At 43.3% G+C, this 5,075-nt stretch overlaps 1 non-coding gene across 1 annotated transcript; it reads right to left on the bottom strand.

Moving 5' to 3' along the window:
• Positions 1-2,331: 2,331 nt before the first annotated feature.
• TRNAP-UGG (transfer RNA proline (anticodon UGG)) lies at positions 2,332-2,403 on the bottom strand. The gene has a single exon. It is a non-coding gene; the product is annotated as a tRNA-Pro (tRNA).
• Positions 2,404-5,075: the final 2,672 nt, after the last annotated feature.

Here is a 5,075-nt window from a genome sequence, read left to right on the forward strand (position 1 = left end):
ACCACACTCTCCACCACCACACTCTCCATCACCACATTACACTGCCACAGTAACCATCAACACAACTTTCACACTTCACCATCATTCTCCAACACCACCACCACCACACTTCACCGTCACACTCTCCACCACCGTCACACCACCACAGTCTCCAGCACCACAACTTTTCAACTTTCATTTGCCACCACTCTCCACCACTCACACATCCCCACCACCACACTATCACCAGTCCCATCTATCATCACGTCTCCTCCACAACCACTAACTACTCTACCACATTCCCTACCCCTACCATATCTCCACCACCACTACCATGCTACCACAGTACATAAGGGCACATGGTGGGCTCTAAAAGGTCGGTGAGTCCACAGTAGGCAGCTCCTGTCTAAAGGCATCACTAAAACTTTACAAGAAAAAGAAGACAAGCAATAGATAGATAGATAGACAGATAGATAGGAAGATACATACATACATACATATATACATACATAACAGATAAGGACAGATAAATAGATAGATTCATACATAATCGATAGATAGATAAATACATACACACATAATAGATGGAGATAGATAGATAGACCGACAGAGATAGATACATACATACACAGTAAACAGCAAGATAACAGACAGACAGATAGACAGAAAGATAAAGATATAGGTGGATATAGTACCTGATGATTTATAAAATATATATAATGAATATCTGTAACACACAAAAAAGAAAGAGTTCGTGTTGCACCTTCTACTAGATACCATAAAGCACCATCAGTGTCCCACAACGGTCGCATACTAGGGCATCACATCACATCACGCCACATCACACCACACCATATCACTTCACACCACATCACATCACACCACACTACACAACATCACATCACTTTACATCACACCACATCACATCACACCGTACACTAAAATATATTCACTCATTCCGCCACACTTCCATACAGTGCCCTAAAGATCGGTACAATACTCTACAATACCAGCTCATCACGAACAGGTGTACATTTAATATATATAGCAACAGTACAGCAGGAGTGCGTGACGTGAGGTGCTCCTGCTGACCCCCCATGAATCCGGTGACTTGTACCCCTCTCTCTCTCTCTCTGTTTTATTCTTGCTAACTCCAGGCAAGTTTGTTCAGCTCAGGATACTTCTAACTGGAGGGGATTGTCTTCGTTCTTTATTCAGTTCGGGACAGGTTGAATTATTAATATAGCCATCAGTCTTTCACAACGTGCGGTGTTTGCGATGTTGGAATAAATAAAAAGTAAGAAAAACAGACTATGAAAAAAACGTGATGATGATAATAATAATAATAAAAATAATAATAATAATAATGTCACTGGATGGAACAGGACAAAGATGTTGCGGTTCTATCAGCTGACAGTGAAGGAATGAGTGTAAATGAATAAATAAATGTAATGTGCAGAATGAATGCTGAAATATATGGGCCATGAAAGGCAAGTAATTATGGAAAGACAAAGGGAGCCTATGAAAAATGAACGTGATGACCGTGAGAAATAGCACTGGGGAGAAGGAAATAAAAGAAAGACACGAAGGAGATAACACTGAGAGAAAATAAGAGGAAGAAAATGTGGAGAGAGAGAGAGAGAGAGAGAGAGAGAGAGAGAGAGAGAGAGAGAGAGAGAGAGAGAGAGATTTGTGAAGAGGAGACAAAGAGAGCAGACGGAGAGGATATGGAGGGAAGACGGGAAGAGAGTGGAGCACTGAGGGAATGAGTGTTACACAGTTACACAGACAACGATTACACAGAGATACACAGACACGTAGACCACACAGACCTTGCATAGATTCACAGACCACACAGAACCTAAAATAAATATACATACCACACAGACCTTACATAGATATACAGACCACACAGACCTAACATACTGTATATACACAGACCAAACAGACCTTACACAGATATACAGACCACACACACCTTACAAAGACACACAAACCATACAGACCACACAGACCATATACAGATACACAGACCACACAGACCTTACAGATACACAGACCATACAGACCTTACACAGATACACAGACCATACAGACCTTACACAGATACACAGACCATACAGAGCACACAGACCTTACACAGATATACACACCACAGACTGTATACAGATACAGACCATACACAGATACACAGACCACACAGACCTTACACAGACCGCACAGACCTTACACAGATGCACACACACCGCACATAGATACACCAATCCCACAGCCCTTCTTTAGATACACAGACCGGGTTTACGAACAGGACAGGGAAGCAGAATACTCACCTTGTTCACCCATTAAAATATCGGGCCTGTCCAGGATTTGAACCCGGGACCTCCTGCACCCAAAGCAGGAATCATACCCCTAGACCAACAGGCCATACACACTTCAGTGTGGCCGAGCGATGGTGATTAATAGGAGGGGGAGGAGGAGGGGGAGAAAAAGACAAAGAAATTAACAGATGAAAGGAAGATTAGAACGACAAAAAGAGAAGACAAAAAAGCTGCGAAAGTGGGAGGATTAAACAGTACGTAAGAAGGAATGGATTCACAATTTATGAAAAGTAATGGGACGAAAGATAGTGTGATAACCAAACAACGAGAGAAAACAGCCCTGTGAAAGTGAAAAAAGAATTAGGAATGTGGCAGGAAACCAGAAAGAGTGGGAAAGGAAGCAGTGAAATAAAATGAGAGAGAGGGGGGGGGGGAAGCGGCTGACTCTCACTTCCTCACCACCAAACCGCTTCTCATGTAAAATAAATCATTAATAAACAAAAGGGTCTCCATCTCGTTCACATTTCTACTTTTCAACACCATGATTCTGAGTCACTTACTATGACAGATGCAAGTGCTTACTTACCACACTTGATTTTCTTGTTGCTCTTGGAGAAAGTTTAATAATAATAATAATAATAATAATAATAATTCATCACTACGCTATACAGGTCAATTTTTAAATAAAGAAGCGCAGGAAAACTGTGCAGCCTCCCACAGCAGGAGAATCAGTGAAACCTAGAGGTTCACAGCCAGCGCAAATAATAACATTGTCAGCCCTAACAAAATGAATGTAACACTACTATAAGGCAGTTAACACTAAAATTGTTTTTATTTTTACAATGCTTTGGTTAGAACCGTCTCCTCTTTCTACTCCTGGAGAAAAGCTGCGTCTAGCTTACCCACAACGAGCTCTGAAGTGGGGGGGGGGGAATCCAAAAACATTAGATGTGGTATCACTAAGGCTCTTCCATTAATGCCCTTGATGTGGTGTGGCGTGGGAGGGTGATTTTGTGTGGTGTGATGTGTGAGGTGGTATGATGTATTGTGTGATGTGGTACGTTGTGGCTTCGTTAAAGTCACTGAAGTCTATGGGAGTGAAGCACCTTGCGTCCGAAAATCATGAGAGAGAGAGAGAGAGAGAGAGAGAGAGAGAGAGAGAGAGAGAGAGAGAGACTTAGATATGATCCCGCATCTAAAAAATAAGAAACAAGGGCTGGAGGCTGGGAAGAGGCTGTTCTTTCCAATGAATACTGAACGAGAGGCAAAACCAAGATCCATTTATTATGAGGTGCCTGGATATTCTGTGTTTAAAAGACTTACAGTCATTGACAAAGGGAAATACAGACTGAGGAAAACTACCAGTGATGGTAATTTGGTTATAGGTATGAGAATGCCCATTAACAACTACATTAGGGAGCTGGACAGAAAAAGGGTGAAACTGCATTGCTACACAGGTATTGCACGCCACTCACATACAGAAGGGGTGCTGGTAGGCAGCTAGGGAGAATGTGTGTCCGTTCATTACTATATAAACGCATCTTGATTTCTGCATTCTTTCGGCCAACTTTCTTTGGACTTTTTCATCTTTTTGTTCTTACTGTTAAAAAAAAGTTTTCTCCTTTCTCTTAATTTTCTCTTCCTCACATAGCGCCCTCCATACCTCTCCTCTCCTTCATTCCTCCTCCCCTCTCTTTTCCTTCATGCGTCTTCTCATTTTCTCCCTCCCTCTCCTCATCCTCTTCTCTTTCATTCTCTCTTCGTCTCTCTTTTCCTCCATACGTCCTCTCATTCTCTCTTTACCCCTCCCCATTCCCTCTTTTCCTCCCCTCATTCTCTCTTCCTTACTTCTCTTCTCCTCCATTTGTCTTTTTATCTCTCCTTTCTTCTGATTCCCTCTCTCCCTCCCCTCACCCTCTCCTCTCTTTTCCTCCGTACAATACCTCTCCTCATTCCCTCAATCCTTCCCCTCACTCTCCCCTCCTCATCTTTCTTTCCCTCCGCCCCTCTGTGCCCCTCTCACCACCCAAGGTAAACAGTATCAGTAAATACACCTGTAGCCTCCCGAAAGGACCCAACCACTCACTCATCCACACACTCACCCACTCACTGAGCCACTCTCTTACTCAAATCTGCACTCATCATCATCATCACCATCAGTATGACAAAATCCACTGCAGTATGAAATCCTCTCCCACCTTTCTCAAATGTAACTAATTAACTGTTACTTCACGAGGCTCACAATACACATAATTTCTGTACGTGGGTGTTATTTTTACTACTGACGGGTTTAACTTTTATGTGCCAATTCCACTCACCATCATGTACTCTGCTTCTTCCTCTCGCTCCATCTCTTGTTTATCACTCCGATACTCTGACTTTTCAATTTAGCTTATACCGATTTATCCATTAATCGGTCTGCGCTCCAGAATCCTTTTGCTCTTGGTCCATTTCACGTCTTAGTAACGTCACTGATACCCGACCCCTTTCCTAGCTTCCCAGCCTCAGCACCCCACTACCTTTTCCCCATCCCTTCCCAACCTCAACACCCTACTGCCCTTTCCCCATCCTTCCCAGCCTCATCACCCAACTAACCCCCACCACCCCACTACCCCTTCCCCTTCCCTCTCAACCTCAGCATCATACCTCTCCTCATCTTCTCACAACCTCAGCAACCCACAACTCACCCCCTCCTTCCCCTCCAGCACCTCCTCACATCCTCACCTCGTGGCAGGTGTGGAAGGAAATGCGTGATGGCCATTTTTTTCCTTTTGTTGT

The sequence above is a fragment of the Coenobita brevimanus genome, chromosome 92 (assembly GCF_032717465.1).
Source record: "Coenobita brevimanus isolate Jiangsu-jjx chromosome 92, ASM3271746v2, whole genome shotgun sequence".
NCBI classification, from domain to species: domain Eukaryota; kingdom Metazoa; phylum Arthropoda; class Malacostraca; order Decapoda; family Coenobitidae; genus Coenobita; species Coenobita brevimanus.